We start from the raw sequence: 17747 nt of genomic DNA on the forward strand, positions 1-17747 counted from the left end.
AATTGTAGATTTTTTTGTCCAGTTCCCACACTGCCCGAGTACGGGGCGGTGCGGGGGAGGCGGTGGGGGGGAGGGGGGGGGGGCGAAGAAACGGCCGATCTTTTTGGCGAGCGTTTTGCGCGGCGCGCTAGCGGAATGGCAAAGAGTTCTCCGCCGCTGTGGCTGCCAGCGCCTGGGCATCCGGCGCTCGGAGATTCAGAGCGGGGCCCACAGGGCCTGTAAATCACCGCAGCTTTGTTGGCGGTAAAAATGGACTGAGGAGGCGGCGGCGGCGGCGGCGGCGGCGGCGGCGGCGGCGGCGGCTCGGGCTTCGCTTCGGCTGCCGGGCGCACCCTGGCCGTTACCGCGGGAACTGGGACCCCCTTTCGCCTCTGCATTCCGCAGCTTGTTCCTTTCGGTTGTGTGTGTGAGTGACGGAGCACGGGCCGATGTGCCCATCTTCCAGAACCTCCTGTGACTGGTGTTTTTAAGGTGATTATATTATTGTGGTAATGATGTTAATAATAATAATAATAATAATAATAATAATAATAATGATAATAATAATCGTCATTGTCATCATTGTCATTGCCATTGTCATAATGGTTCACTTAGTGCTGTTCACCTTCAAAGGTACAGGGGGCCTATTAACCCTTTGAACACTTTTTTGGATGTTTTTCAAAATTCTAAGTGTTATATTGTTCTAAAATTATCAATAGTGATTCAGTCAAATTGGCAAATTGGCATTAGAATGTTCAGTTTAGAACATTCTAATCACGCATTTGTGATCTTGCGACCTAAAGGGTGAAGTGTCAAGGTGTCATTCACCTCAGGAATGACTTTGGTACTGAGCAAGGAATTTATTATTCTTGTTTTTACCAGAAGGTTGTAGGTTCGACACCTGGGTCAGGCATTTTGTGTGCTGTTAGTGTATCATCAGTCAAGGCACTCACTGTAAAACTGCAGTAACACGGACTGCTTCAGTAAATATAAGAAATAGATAGGATATTACGTACAGCATGCTAGGCTCTCTGGAAGACCGAACCCGCTGAGAATATGAATTATTAATTTCTGCCCGGCCTTTGTGTGTGCTTTAACGGGGAGGACAGCGGACAGGCTCGTGGTGTGGGGTCTGTTTCAGCGGGAATAATGTGTTCCTTACCATCGTTCGCCTTTTTTTTCTTGTGTCAGTTCTCTGAGTGGTTTCCCTCTTGGACAGTGAGATGGTGAGAGAGAGAGAGAGAGAGAGAGAGAGAGAGAGAGAGAGGGGGTGTGGAGGGGGGCTGGTCTGGGGAGTTGGGTGTGGCTCAGAGCTCTTTGCAGCCGCTGGGTGAAAGTGAGGCAGTGGAGGGGGCGGTGGGGGTGGCGGGGTTGGGGGGGGAGGTGAAGCCTTGATGTGCTCGCGATTGCCGCTTGATTTATAAAAGAATCGGATTGCCAGAGGACAAACTCTCTTCGAGTGACATTCAGACAAATCAGCGAAGAATTTGTGTGTGTGGAGTATGCACTTGAGAAGTGAGAAGAGACAAATTGTTCATTTATATTTATGGTGATTTAGTTATCCCTGCGATGCCGCTTCCCATGACCTATGAAGAAGAGGAGCTATGCTCCAAAAATTTTTTTTTTTGTGTATGGTGTTTTTTAAAACATCGCGCTTCACGTGTGTCTCCCTCTACCTCCCCGATGCTTGCCGTTCTTGTTCGCGCTGTAGGTAGTGCCGAACTTGTTATCATGTTCTTCCTGTAGGCACGCTTCAGGTGTGTGTCGAATTGTGAAATTGTAAATGTGAAAGACTCTGCATAGTGTATTTTCAGCGTCCCGTTGTTTTTTTTCCCCCAACTTGTATTTCACTTGTTATTGCAAATACATTAGAAGGAAACATGTTGCAGGCACAGTCTATGTACTGCCCCAAGAGGAACCCATACTTGAATACTGAAATACTAAGCTGAATACCATTCTTTATGAATGTTCTGATCTGAATTCTTACCCATAAGCCCCTTGCTTCCCTCTTGGTCCCTTACCTTTTTTCCCCAACCTTTGCATGCCCTATCCTTAAATTTAGGTTTCAACCTTCAGTCCATTCCAAGCATAGCACTTTTGTTCCCCGTTTCTATAGTATCTGTCCTGTAATTCAGGTTTTGCGTTAATACATCACATCACACCAGCATTTATGGCAGTCATAAATAATTTCTTGAATTCCATAATTGGTGCTTATTATTCACAAATAATTCTCAAATAATTAGTCCTCTCACCTCAAACGAAAGTATTTTACAACTAAACATCTAAAATTATCTGCTTTCCCTTTTTAAATCATGATGTAAAACACACCTCTTTGCCCTAGCATTTCCTAATGTTTAATCTTTTAAAATCATTAAAAAGTTCTTTTAGATTGTCTTTTCTTTTTGTTCATTTTGTCCATTGTGTGTTATATATATGTATATATAATTCATATTCATCATATTCATATATTTTTTTCAGCACTTTTGGTCACCAGTTGCTGTGCTTTATAAATCAAATAGCACTTATTTACTAACTTAATTTTTCTAAATGTTACATATGTTACATAATAAAATAACTGCAGTTTTAGAATTTTGGCAGTATCATTTCAATATACTTAACATTATTCAATCTTTGCTTTGGTGCTGGTAGTGCAGTGTGTGGCAGGTGAGAGTGCACTCTTTAAGACTGTAGCACCAGCTTGCATCAGAGTGCACTCAGTAGTATGGTGGATAACAAGGGATGTGGGGAATTATCGATGCACGTCGGGGGTGGGGCGGGGGGGGTTGGAGGGGGGCATTATTGAGTGGTGGTGGGGGGGGGGGGGGGGTTGATTTCAAAGCTTGGTTTCCTGGGCCTCGTCTTTCTTCCGAAAGGACTTCAGCCGGAGGTGATGCTCCTGCTTCGGCTGACTCATACCGGCATCTGCCTTCACGAGAAGCGAAACCCGTAATTCCATCTCCACGGGAAATCAGACGCCGGTGTGTATTTACACTCCATCTGATTGTTCATAAATGATCTCTGATGGGTTGGGGGGCAGACAGAGGAAGGACACTGGCCTTCCTGCTCCACACCCCATGGGCGGGAAAGATGGAAGAAAACAAACAACAGCTGCAGCGCTTAACGCATACGCGTCCACGCTGGTGCGTCCGCGCTGGTGCGCTAAATTCCAGAGCAACGCCCGGTCGCTGGATGAGGAACGTTGCTGCGTGACGGTCGGCCGTTGCCGTGGCGATTTCCGACTGAACGGTACAGGGGGAAAAGCGCTCGTGTGCCCGCTGCTAATTCTCTTGCTGATAAGATGAGGAGAAATGACTTTCCCCTTGTGTTGTCTCTGCAGAAACACGCTTGACTACACCTTTCTGACTGGATGCCTCTGGGTGGTTACAAATCCCTCCAAATTGCCTCTTTAAGACGTGTGTGGTAATAGGGGATCCGGTATTGATGCTGGAGGGCTTGTTTCCCGGCCCGGTGGAACTATAAATCCTGCATGTTAATGCGTCTCCCAGCGCTCCCGCTGCTACACTTCGTCACTCACTTTCAGGGGTTAGAGAGCGGACCCCCAGCATGCACCTTACCCACCTCCTACACACACATGCACTCACATACTCGCATACACACACACACACACACACAGATAGACACATGCGCACGCACATGGTCATATACACAGATACACACACACACACACACACATACACAGACATATACACACACACACACACACACACACACACACAGATAGACACATGCGCACGCACATGGTCATATACACAGATACACATTACATTACATTACATTACAGGCATTTAGCAGACGCTCTTATCCAGAGCGACTTACACAACTTTTACTTAGCACTTTACATTGTATCCATTTATACAGCTGGATATATACTGAAGCAATGCAGGTTAAGTACCTTGCTCAAGGGTACAACGGCAGTGTCCTTACCCGGGATTCGAACCTCCGACCTTTCGGTTACAAGCGCAGTTCCTTACCCACTGTGCCACACTCCGTCACACACACACACACACACACACACACACACACACACACACTCACAGATAGACACATGCACACGCACACGTACATGTACACAGACACACACACACACACAAACACACAGACATACACACACACGCACACACACGCACACACACACACACACACACACACACACACTCATACACGCACACACACGCACACATGCACACTCATACACGCACACACACGCACACACACACACACACACACACACACACACTCATACACACACACACACTCATACACACTCATACACGCACACACACACACACACACACACACACACACACACGGGGTGCCCTCCTCCGCACATTGATCCGTATTGATTGTCCAATGACAGGCCAGGCGTGGGCCCTGAAAAACAGGCTCTGACGGTGAGATAAGTCATGTCGTGCGGGTCTTAATTAGCCGTCCGCGCTGAGTGTGCACTTTCCTCCTTCTGTTTAATCTGCTTTTCTCCCACCATCAGGGGCTGCTCTAACCCCAACACAACCCCCACCTGACCCCGCCTACCCCCGTGTGACACTGCACGGAGGGGTCTAAGTGCCGTTTCGGCTGACTGACTGACCCTGCTGCTCACGCAGAGTTCCTCTCCTCTGTTTCACTGAACTGCCTCAGCAGGGCCAGTGGACCACAGCCCGACTCAGCCGCTATGGAAAACAAGACCAGGTCAAAACCTAGCATATGGCTGGGCCGGCCGACCAATGGTGTAACTTCATAACTCGGCCGACCAATGGTGTAACTTCATCACTCGCTCAGTCACTCAGTCACTCAGTCACTCAGTCACTCAGTCACAGACATTCGCGTTTGTAGGGCTGGCCCCCGCTGTTGCGGTCCAGCCAAAAACACAACCGCCGCGCGCTGGCGTGACGTGTGCCGTTCAATTTGGTCTAAATTTAGGAGGCCGTGTCGTGTTTATCGGCCGATGACGCCTCTGTGGCTGCGGTCGTGTGCGATTTCCCCCTCTGGGGCACGCCCTGCTCGCCACAGCTGCCTTTCCCTTATCCACGAGTCTGCGCAGACTGCACGCTATTGGTGGATTGAGGAATTTGGGGTGGAGAGGAGGGGCCACCCGTGTGATGATCCGTCCAGCACTTATATTATACTTTGTGTCATTATCTTGATGCTGTAGCTTGTCATGCCTCCTAGCTTGACTTAGCATACTGAAGGTTAGGTCAGAGAGTAATGTTCACTGTGTTAACTGGACTTACTGTGTTCATGGCTATGAGTGCCTGTTACAAAATGAGTATTGTACCTTACCGGACCTGTGTTTTGTAGCTGGTCCAATGTCCTTCGGTATGCACTTATTATACGTCACTTTGGATAAAAGCACCTGCCAGATAATTGTAACGTAATGTAAATGTAATGATGATGTCAGAGGAGGAGACTTTGTGCACAGCCAGTGGAAAGAACAGGCTCTTGTGAGATTTGACGGGGAACTGTGCTGACTGAATGGGGCTGGATGGTGAATCCTCCCTGGGTGGCTGTTTGGCCAGCTGTGTACCCCCCCCCCCCCCCACCCCCCACCTCCCCCCACCCCCCCGGTGCTTCTGCCCACTCTTGACACTGGCGCTGTCAGCATTTCGACATCAGGCTGTGGGTCTGCGTCACCAAACTAAAATCCCAGTGCTTTAGCAGGGTGTGCCTAAACCTGGCAACCCGTATGCCCCTGCACTTCACTAAATAACGGACATTGAAGCACTATCTCTGATCTATACTAATGCGATCACATCGATGTTACCGATCGCTTGTGTTCCTTACAGGCAATCAGATATGACCACATAACTGGAACAATGAAACTATGACCTTTATAAAATAAAATAAAAAACATTGTGAACTTTGTAAAACAAATTATCGCCAACCATCATCGGATATAATGAGTATTTGTGGCTCAATGTTTTCGAGATTCTTTTTTCCAGTGTTAAAGCAATAGTCCGATGTCGCGCTCGCTGGACATAAACAATTTCGGTGTATTTAATGAACACACCGGACCATTGTATCAGATTATACAGCCTAAAATCCCCCTGTGCACTCCCAATTTTCTGAGCCTTTACAGATTATTAGAAAATTCATCAAAATGTAACATCACGCTAAGCTGGACATTGCTGGAGTATTATTGTGTTCAGTTCATCATGCTGGGCCGCTTTATTGAACTAATGAAGAAAAAAATGTAGTCATTTTGAAAAAAAGAAATCCAAGCAGAAATTTAATTCATCAAATGATCCTGTTCGTTTCAATCTGGATTAGAGATATTGTGAAAGGGATTGTCTTTTTTTTATCAGCATTACATTGTTTCCTGCAGATAGATAGATAAATAAATATACAAATAAATACATATTTATGTGGATATAAATGTGGATTTGAACTGATATGGTTAGAAATAATAGATTCACCATTGAATTTGTTTATATTCTAGCAGCAGGCATTGTTTTTTGATCTGGTGTTGCGTCGTTGGTTGTCATGTTTTACCGTGCGTAGCTGAATGTGGCCTCAGCCATAACAGCTTTTCCCTGCACGTCTCTTCTGCACGACACCGGACATAGTTTTGCCTTTCCGCCCCTCCATTCAGGGGAAGTGGTACACGGCCCCCCCCTCACAGCGAACCCCCCCTCCCTGCTCTGGGACGGGACCGACGGCCCGTGACATCAGAAAGCCTCACCGCCAGAGTGCCATGCATCTAAATAGACGAAGGGGCACACATGAGGTGCGTTCCTCTCGCAAAATTTGAACGCGCCCCGTGGAGGTGCTCTCCGCCGGTTTCTCGGGGGGGTCACCTCCATCGGGGAGAGACAGGGGAGGCCAAACGTTTTTTGGGGTGGGGGGGGGGGGGGCGGCCTCCCGTCTTTCCGCGAGTTTGGCACTCCGGAATCGTTATCTAAAAAGTTTTTTTTTTCTTCTTCTTTTTTTTTGTTTTTTGTTTTTTTGAGCTCGAGAAGAGCCAGGAAAACGTTCGGCGTTTTTTATCGCGGCGCACCGGGAGGGGCGAGCGAGCGGTAAATCACGCGGAGGAGGAGGAGGACGAGGAGGAGGAGGAGGAGGAGACAGGGGCGCGGGAACACTTACGGCGCGGATTTTCTATTTCTGCCCTCGCTCTCGCTGTCACCCGGCCCGGCAATGAAAAATGGCGTTTTTTTCCCACGGATCCGTGCGGCTCCGAGGTCCAGCTTGACTTTTTAAGTGCGGCCCGATTGTTTTTAACGTCACTCCGAGCCCAGGCCCCGGACGGCTCCGGCTTCGCCAGCGCCGGATTTATTTCACCTGCCAGCGAAAGGTTGCATTGTGGGAAGCTCAAAACAGAGGACTCCAAAAAAACAAAAAAAACACACACCCGAGTCAACAACACCAGAAAACTCTGCTTTTTTGCTGCCAGAATCTCGAGTCTCGAGTCTCCCTATCTGCACATCAACGGGGATAAAACCATAGAACAAGAAAACAATAAAAGCTGGTTATGTGTATGCCGGATGCATATGTGGATTGTGTCCTTAAATATGTATAAAATTATGCGGGAATCGACGCAGTAAATTGATCTGAACGTCACCTTCTCAAAACGAATGTTAGATTCTGTCGCTGAAATTATTCAATACGTATCTTCTTTCGAAAAAAACGAAAAACCGGATGAGCTCAGTCCGAGCCTGTGTCCTTTCAATGACATAGACTTTCTGCAATTTCTGTCCTGTTATGAAATCAGAGGCAGCTACTGTTATGACATCTTTGCAGTCTAATTAAGGAAACATTAAAAAGTAATGTCCTAATTAAACAATGAACAGCGGGTAGGGCTGGAGGGAAGATATGTTAAAACGCTTTTAAATTCTGATTAAGTATCCAGGCAGGGGCTTTTCTACAGGCCCCCACCAAACATGGATGACTGATCTTCCCCCACACCCATCCGTATGTTCATTTGTACGTGCATGTTTGTTGAGTTGTGTGTACGTGTGTGTGTGTGTCTGCGTGTGCGTGTGTGTGTGTGTGTGTGTGTGCGTGTGAGTATGAAAGAGAGAGACAGAGGGAGAGAGATACAGAGAGAGTGAGAGACAGTGTGGCTGTGTGTTTTTGTGTGTCTGCAATATGTATGTGTGTGTATGTGCATGTGTATGCATGTGCGCGTGTGGGTGTGTGTGTGTGCCTGCGTGTGTGTCTCTGCATGTGTGTGCATGTGTTTGTGCGTGCCTGCTTGTGTGTTTGTGTGTGTGTGTGTGTGTGTGTCTGCATATGTGTGTGTGTTCATGTACATCGGTGATCCTGGTTCCTCAGGACACACCAGGCTCTGTTCTCAGGTGCTCAGATAGAGAGTCTTACGGCCCCCCCGTTTAAACTCCTGGCTGATGGTACACCCTCTGCACACCAACAAAAAAAAGCAGAGAATAAGCAGTCCCACCCCCCCCTCCCTTTCTCCCACAACCACACCCCCTTCCCACACCCCCCCCGGGGGGTCTCACATAACAACTGCATCGCGCCTCTGTCGCGGCTCGTCTGCCGCTAACGCAGACGCGCGGCGCTGTGTCTCCGTGCCCCGCGGGACGACGGCGGCGGCGGCGGCGTTAGCGCGTCTGACGGGGGTCTGATTAATGCAGCTGCATAACGGAGCGCCGTGGCGTCCCTCTGCTCTAAAGGGGGGGGGGCGGGTGACACGGCCCAGGCGAGCCCCTGATCGCATCTCCACGGCCGCTGGCCCCGGCCCCGGGACGGGGCTCAGGGGTGGGGAGGGCACGAGGGTGGGAGGGGGGCTGGGGTACCACCAGAAAAACGAGTCGGGCGCACGCTTCCGCGGGCTCGATGGTGGGCGTGGAACGCGTCTCCTCTGTTAGGAAGGAGAAAATGAAGAAGAATAGCACTTAGCACTCAGCCTCGGTCTAGACAAGATACGATCTGCCCACTTGTGCTCACTGTTTTGTGGAGCTTATCTGAAATACAGTCTGTAATTTCTTGCCCACCCTGCCCCCCCCCCCACCACACACACTCACACACGCACACACATGCACTCGCACACGCATGGACACACACTCACACACACACACACACACACACACACACACCCATACACACGGACACACACTCTCTCTCACTCACACAAAGGTTACATTGCACACGGGTGCAGGGAGGAACTGAAAGAACACTTGACCTTTTGGTTACCTTTCGTTTCTTACCGTCTTATTTCCTCTCTTGCCCTCCTCATTATCCCAGCCTGCACCGCTCCGGGTCTTGGCAGCGCGCTCACACCAAAGCTGGCTTTAAACATCCACGTTCCGGCCAGAGACCTGCGCTTTAAAAAAAAAGAAGGGTTAATTGGCTATAAAGTAATGTGTTTGCTCACGTCGTCCTTCTCCCTGAAATATGGCGAGAAGGCGCTCTCTCTGGTCTCTTACGAAGGTCATCAAACCCTCTCACAGGAGAACGGGGGGGGTGGGGGGGGGTGAAGGTTTTAAACACCTTTTGCTCAGGATAAATGGCTATTTTAATTTTTTTTTAAAGAATTCCAGATGGGATAACTGCTTCACATCTTCTGCTTCATTTTGGGAGAGGTGGGGGTGGGGGGGGGGGGGTGTGGGGTGTGGTTGTAGGGGGGGGCACACTTCTTTGGTTTATTTCAACCTGAGATGTGGCCTAAAGCCCTGATGATTTTTAATGGCTTTGACATTTTTGGGTTGGCGTCTTCCTCCAGTGACTCTTGATTTACATCTTACACCGGGGGCCAGAAGCGCTTGGTGACGGCGGTTGTCTTACTCGCCCCCCCCCCCCCCGCCCCACCTCTGGCACCCCTCCCCATCCCCCGCCTGCCCATCCTCATTTTTAATTTGTGGCCTGGTGGAGGCAGGTGGAGTCAGGCCAGGTAACAGAGTGATGAGATCCGACAGGACCCCCAAGGCCTCCAAGGTGCAGGAGGAACGAGGGATGGAGAAAGAGTAAAATACTGGGGGGGGGGGGGGGGGAGTTCTCCCTCTATACCGGGACCGGAGGTAGATGAATAAATAAAATAAAATAAATAAATAAATCGATAAACCAAATGAAAAAAATCATAATCAGCTGCTGCAAGGACAGCCCTGAATTGCGTTAACGTTTGCCGGCCTGCTCAGCACTTTTTGCTGGAGAAGCCGGGCGCAAATCAATAGCACAAAAAATAAAAAAATAAAAGCACGCGGTTACCGTCACAAAAGCGTGGCGGAACCTCTCAAAGTGGGCGTGGCGCTTTAAAATACGGCCTCTGCCGGGGCTGCGGGGGGGGGGGGAGGGCGGGGGGGCCCGACGCGCCAAGAAACGGCTCCGTGTCCCGCGAGCGATCACTCATCTTTAAAGTCTTACTCTCAGCACTGAGACTGAGAGAGAGAGAGAGAGAGAGAGAGGGAGAGGGAGGGGGGGGGGAGAGAGAGAGACGGAGGGAGAGAGAGAGAGAGAGAGAGACGGAGAGAGGGGGGGAGAGAGAGAGAGAGAGATGAGGGAGAGAGAGAGAGAGAGAGACGGAGAGAGAGAGAGAAAGGGGGGAGTGATATGAAATTTAAAAACCCCTTTTATTGGGACATTGTTCAAACACAGAAATTACTGTACTTCAAAATAAAAGAACAGACGAAGTAACAACAAGAAAGCAACCAAACAACCACCACAGGCAGAGAGTGAGAGAGAGAGGGAGAGAGGGAGAGAGAGGAGGTGGGAGAGTGTGACAGTGAGAGACAGAGAAAAAGATAGAGGGGAGGGAGAGTGAGTGAGTGTGAGAGAGAGGGGGAGAGAGAAAGAGAGCGAGAGGTAACACAGTGTTTGTACACAGGGTTTAAACACACCCGGATTTGCGTGGGGGTCGGAGTGGGAGCTGCCCTACTGGCTTCGGATTCTTACGCTGTACATTCATACGGGGCAAGTTTGGGAGACCCTGCAGAGGAACGGCTCCTCTACCCGCCCCCCCCCCCCCCCCCCCCACGCATGGTGTAATTTACACACCCTGCGGCTGAACGCTTCATGGAGTACCGTACTGCAGGGAGTTAGCCTAACGTTTTCGACTTGCAGTGTGTGGCAGTGTGTGGCAGACTCCTCACTGCAGGCCTGTGATAGGTCTGCGGCTCCAGAGTTTCCTGTGCCCGGGACCCATTTAACGAGCAGCTCGTTCTCTCCCACCCACGCTTAATTAAGATGTAGCTAAACATGTTCAAATGTATAATTAAAATGTTTTTTAATTTCTATTTCACCAGACCAGCTGTGTGTGTATGTGTGTGTGTGTGTGTGCGCACTGTACTGCACATACTTCAATGCATCAGAATTTAAATCGCCTGGTCCGTAACTATGGAGACCAACTTTAGTTTTCCTCAAGTAAACAATCCCCTCGGGAACCACCGGTGGGTCTCGACCCCGCAGTTTAGGAGCCGCTGCGATCCTACGCCCAGCTGCTGTGATCATGTAACCGGTGCTGTGATGGGGTCACGCTCCCCGTTCGCTTCGCTGTGAGAAGCTGACTCATTCTGCAGCGCGCGCGAGTGAGACCCAGGCTGAGGTCATCGCTCCAGGACACGGCTGATGAGCAAAGTCCTCATCTGCTCTCCTAATGAAAGGGAGATGATGTCACAGTCATGTACAGTTTGATGCGAATGTACTGAGGCAGTGACGCATTTGTTGTTGTTGTTGTTGTTGTTGTTGTTGTCTTGGCTCTGTACTCCGGTGAAATGGATTTGAAATGTGAACCTGATGTTAAAGTGCAGAATGTCAGCTTTAATTAGAGGTTATTTACATCTATATCATGATGAGTCTTGTAGGGATTACAGCCCTTTTCATATTTAGTGGAGCAGACGTAGTTGGACAGTCGGCTGCTCAGCTGTTTCCTGGTTAGCTGTGTGTCCCTGCATCATCAGTTCATGCGCAAGAAGGCTAACAAAAGGTCTAGAGTGGATTCTAGATGTGGAATTCTTATTGGTCACGTGACTGCTGACGGCAGCAGCCGGATGAATTCAAAGCTCAGTGGATGGCGGTTTACCTTACCACACTCCCTCCCTCATTTTTTGGGTGTGGCCAGCGTGGCAGATAATTGTGGGCGCTCCCATCCCAACATGGCTGTGTGTTTTTGGGGTACACCTACTGCTCCCGGAGCAGAAATCCTGTAGCCTTTCCCTTCCCGTTATGGTTGAATTATTTTCTTTTTTTCTTCTTCTTTTTTTTTTACCCGCAGTGCAGCGTAAGGGAGTTCCGGGTTACTCCTCCGTTACTTTGACGGTAATGGATGTGCGGCCGCTCGTCTTCTCAATCCAGGAAGTGCGGGTGCGAGGGTCCATTACTGATTGTTTAAAGACTCTCGGGCGAGTCAATATGAGCCCGTGTGTGACTAATGGCCGGCCCGGCGGATTCTCCCCGCAGCATTAAAAGCGCTTAACTGCAGCAATTATTCTCCGCAGCCAATTAAAGCGGGAGCTGTCCCTTCGCTTATCGGATCGCGCTTCCCGAGTGTGTGTGTGCGTGTAAGTGTGTGTGTGCGTGTGCGTGTGTGTGTGTGTGTGTGTGTGTGCGTGTGTGTGTGTGCGTGTGCGTGTGTGTGTGTGTGTGTGTGTGTGTGTGTGCGTGTGTGTCTGTGTGTGTGTGTGTGCCCGGTGCCACTTATTTTTTTAATGAGAGAAAAAGTAAAAAAAAAAAAAACAGGAAAGAAACGGGAAGAAGAAGAAGAGGAGGCGTCGTCTGAGGTCAGGCTCCCATGGCAACGTCGCTGCGGTTTTCGGTTTCAGGGCTTCCTGCTAGGCCGAATGGCGGGAACCAGCGGTCAGGTGGGCGGAGCCCGGGGAAGGGCCCCCCGGTCTCCTTGGTTCCGGGACGGGGTGGAGGGGGAAATGCGGACGTGGCGGCGGCGGCGTTTTTAATTAAAGCCTGTCGGCACGGTAACGCTCCGCTCTCCGCGGCGACAGGTTAGCGCTCGTAGACTAAAGACCTCGTTAGGAAACGCCGCGGGAACGAACCGCGCTTAGCAGCGTGGGCCTAATTAGGTGGGGGGCGGGGGGGGGGAGGACAGGACGTTTGGTGACCGCGAGGGGGGGGGGGGGGGCAGCGATATGCCTGCCTGCCGCGTGCGTGCGTGAGGCCTGCCCGTGACATCATCCCCGCGGGACGGCTTCTGGCCCTGACGCCCTGACCCCCTGACCTCTGAGGTCGGCCCCAGGGGGGAGTCCCATTGGACATCACTCACATAAGAGGCCTGTGGAGCTGTGCGAAATTGATTACGGCGCTCGCTAGCCTACAGGCATCATTTAAATACACGGTGCAGGGGAGGCGCTAGCCGTTTGCTAAAGGGACTCTGGGACCGGGAGCTAAAAGGCACACTGTGCCGGGCGAGGATGGCAGCTTTTATTCAGCAACCTGAACCGGTTCCTGTTATGACTGTTAGACTGTAAATGTTAGATAATATTATAGTATATTATACTATATATTATAATATAATGTCCCATTCTGTTCGATTCTCACTCTGTTACATTCAGATACACATAAAAACAATACACAAACAATACACAAACAGAACACTCACAAACACATACACACACATGCACACACACGTACACACACGCACACACACACACACACACACCCACACACATATACACACACATACACGCACACACACACACCCACACACGCATACATATGCACACACACACAGATGTAGATGGAGCTTCGGGATGGTGTGCTGTGTTGAATCTGTACTGAGGGAGACAGTGATTTAGTATACCTAAATTGTGCCTATCCATTTAACATGGAACCTAATCATTTACCATCATACCTGTTCATTTGACATTGTACCTAGTTGTTTATTCAGCTGGATATTTCCTGAACGCAATCGTGGCCAAGCGCTCTACAGTATGTGACAGTGCGGGTCACAGCTGCGGGCCTAGTGATGTCAGAGTGACTGGATTCCCCTTCCTTACCCAGTACATAGCGCACCTGCCTGAAGCGCAGCGTACACTTGGCGTCTGATGGGTTGTCATGGTGAGGCAGAGGAGGCATGGATGGAGTTGTCATGGTTTCAGACTGGGGGGGGGGGGGGGGGGGGGGGGGGGGGTTGGGTGTGTACTCCCTGCAGCAGGGCCCGGGGGCCTCCCCTTTGAAAGCCACTGAGAAGTCCTGGGTGCTGCGTCCCGAGAAAAAGCAGTTTAAATGGAGCAAGTGAACGGACAACACTCACTAGGATATTTTCAAATCGCTGCCTTCTATTGACAAACAGGCTCGATGCACGCTGAGGTGCTGCTCATTCTTCGACACAGAGCAGCACTGCAAAGAAGACAGCCAAAATGGTTTGCGTGTTGATATATTGACAAAAAGTAGCCATTTGAAACATTCTAGTCTAGTTTTCCCAGTAAATACCCATGTTTAAGAATTACCATTATGCTTAGTGTAAGCTATATACAGTGAGTGATATGACCAATAGTGGTTATAAAATTGTAATGTAGTGTGATATCATAGAAGGTGATGTGGAATGATGTGATCCCCAGATTTGCTGTGTTTCATCTATTTTCACACGGAACAAGGTGGGACAATGTCAGTGGTCACCTTGATGAAAACTCTAGGTGAGACCACCTGGGATTTTTGCCTGGTTTAAAATGGTATAAGCCGTGTTTTTGACACTTTTAGGGTCACAGCTGGTCTCTAGCTGGACAAAGCTGGTTAAACTAGTAAAGTATGCTGGCAGTAAATTTATTAGCTGACTATATAGGCTTGTAAGCTGGTGAACGGCTGGTTGAAATGTAAAAGTGCTGTTAACACAGCTCAACCCAGCTTGACCAGCTTAGGCTGGTTTAAAATGGAGTTTTTCAGTAGGGAAACTCGGAGGGAAACTCAGCCAAGACCAGTCAGTCCTGGAGTAACTGACCTGTCGGGTCGGTCTGTTGGCTTTGACCCGGTCCGTGCCTGGGTGGGCCGTGCGGTCAGTGTGTCAGCTGCGATGCGGTCGGTTCTGAGGTCATCTGCCGGGCTGGTGTCTGTGGTGCGTGCTCTGGTCGGTCCTGGTCGAGGCGTGAAGGTCACGAAGGTCAGTGCTGTCCGGGCTCTCTTCTCTTTCCGATTTCTCTCCTCCATCGCTGACTCTTCTTCACCAGCCTCCAAATCTCTGGCATTATAGCAGCGGAAAAAAAAAAACACAAAACACAAAATCAAATGAAGGGGAAAAAAATATTGATGATTTAAAAAGAAATAAACACATAAATAAAACTTTGCTTTGCATATTAAACTCTCCCCATGTCCTCATTATTTTGGAATGTAGGGCTGTTGAGTGTTCTTTGCTCAGTGTACAGCAGTGTGGATTTTTAAATTATTGATGAGGCTCTGGATGGATCAAAAGAACAGACTGAGTATATTTATATATTTCACTGCGCACAAGCCTGGCAGAGCTATTAGCTGTTACTCACACACACACAAACATGCACGCGCGTGCACACACACACACACTCACACACATATACAAACACACACTCTCACACACACACACACATACACTCACACACTCAAAGGCACTCAAGCCCGCACAAACACACACAGAAATGTACGCACACTCATGTGCTCATAAAGACCTGCACACAAACACTCACCCACACACACATTCACACACAAACACACACTCACACACACACACACACCCGAACACGCTCAGTCCTTGCACAGATCAGTAGAAGCGGACAGGCTCGCCTCCGTTTCCGAGTCTCCTTGGCGTGAGCTGGGATGCGGCTCCATCTTTTCCCGCTTCTGCCTGAACGTAATCAATTTGCTTCCCTCCAGATTAATGACCTGCTCCAAAGTTGTAGAGAGAGAAAAGGCCTCTGCAGTAAATCCCGAGGCTTGGTAGCGGTGGTGTTGGTGACATACGCACCTTTCTTCCTTATCTCTGTGTGTCTCTCTCTCTCTCTCTCTCCCTCTCTCTCCTCCCCTTTCCACTACGCTAACTCACTGTCTCCCTCACTCTACCTCTCTCTGTGTCCTCTTAGTCCTTCTCTAGTTTAGCTTTTTATCAACAACAATTAACCACACATATGCATGTGCACACACACTCTCTCTCACACACACACACACTCTTTCTCTCACATACACACACTTTCTCTCTCGCACACACACACTCTTTCTCTCACATACACACACTTTCTCTCTCGCACACACACACTCTCTCTCTCACACACACACTTTCTCTCTCGCACACACACACTCTCTCTCTCACACACACACTTTCTCTCTCGCACACACACGCTGATCTGGGGCTGCAGGGTGGCACTGTCTCTAGCACAGACACACTCACGCACACACACTCTCTCTCTTTCTCTCACACACACGCGCACACACACATGCACACACACTCTCTCTCTCTCACACACACACGCGCACACACATGCACACACACTCTCTCTCTCTCACACACACACGCTGATCTGGGGCTGCATGGTTGCACAGTCTGTAGCTCTGTTGCAGCTCCAGGTTTGAGGCCTGGCCAGCTGGATCCTCTCTCTGTCTCGAATGCAGAGGACACAGAACCCCCTGGGCTTCAGTATAAGTGTATCCTTACAGTGAACTGTCCTACACACACACACACACACGGACAAATGCTCACAATATTATGCGCACAATATTATTATTATTATTAATATTATTACATTGCACGGTCCTACACACACGGATAAACACACTTCATTATTATTATTATTATTATTATTATTTTGTATTTTTAGTTCAGCTTGTTTTGGCAGTTGCTTTAATCCAGAGACAACAGCTAGCAAGCTCATAATGGCCCACCATTAAAATGCACAACACATTAGCATAGCTAAGAGGGATGTACTATAGGTACGTCACATCCAGTAACAGAGTAAATCAGCATTATGCTTCACAACATTGAATTAGCATTCATATAAAGCCACATCATCCATTATCTATTCATCACACCACCGTATTCATTGTTACCAACAATTATCTATAAGAGGCTGCAGCAAACATGCTTTTAGTCCATATCGGAAGCGACAGAGAGATTCTGAAATTCTGACGATTACAGTTTGCTCGTTTCACCACCGGGGGTGCCAGTGAGGGGGAATTAAAGGGAGGGTTCTGGCTGTGTGGCCACTGAGGAAAGGGGTTGCACGACGGGCAGATGTTGGTGACTTGACGCTTGCTTCCAGGGGTGATGATGATGACTTGAATGTAGGAAGTAAGTGTACCACTGACTTCCCAATTGGCTAGCGCCATGGTAACGAATTTTGGATTCAAGGACACGAAAAACGGTTACACGTCCATATTTCTGGAGGCTGAAGACCGGACTAGCAGCAGTGCTTTGACGGAACTAAAGTGATGCAACAGACAAGAAAAACCCTGCTCGTGTAGGAACAGGACCAGAACTGGGTCAAATACATTGAACCTTGACACAGCAGGGATCTGTCTGCAGGGATGGTTTTGCTGTTGAATTTTAATCTAAAGTGGGTGAAGTATAGCTTACCTCGTAAAAAAAAAAAAATTGTGTTATAGCAGGGGCTCCCAAACTTATTTCTGATGTGACCCCAAATGAATGTTAACAAATTTACTCGACCCCAGCACCCCACCCACAAGTGCCTAACAACACCGTTTAGCCTTAGCTGTATTGGTGATATACCATGACCTCTCGTGCCTCATTGATTTATTATAGTTTGCTTGTTGTGACGTTTGACATGTAGTAGCCTAACTTCACTTATTTTATAGAGCCGAAAAAAGAAATGTTTTTAAAAAATTTTTTTTTACTTTTTTCCCCCAAAATTTTCAGATGACCCCAGCCTCAA

Source organism: Anguilla anguilla, chromosome 1 (genome assembly GCF_013347855.1).
Source record: "Anguilla anguilla isolate fAngAng1 chromosome 1, fAngAng1.pri, whole genome shotgun sequence".
Classification (NCBI taxonomy): domain Eukaryota; kingdom Metazoa; phylum Chordata; class Actinopteri; order Anguilliformes; family Anguillidae; genus Anguilla; species Anguilla anguilla.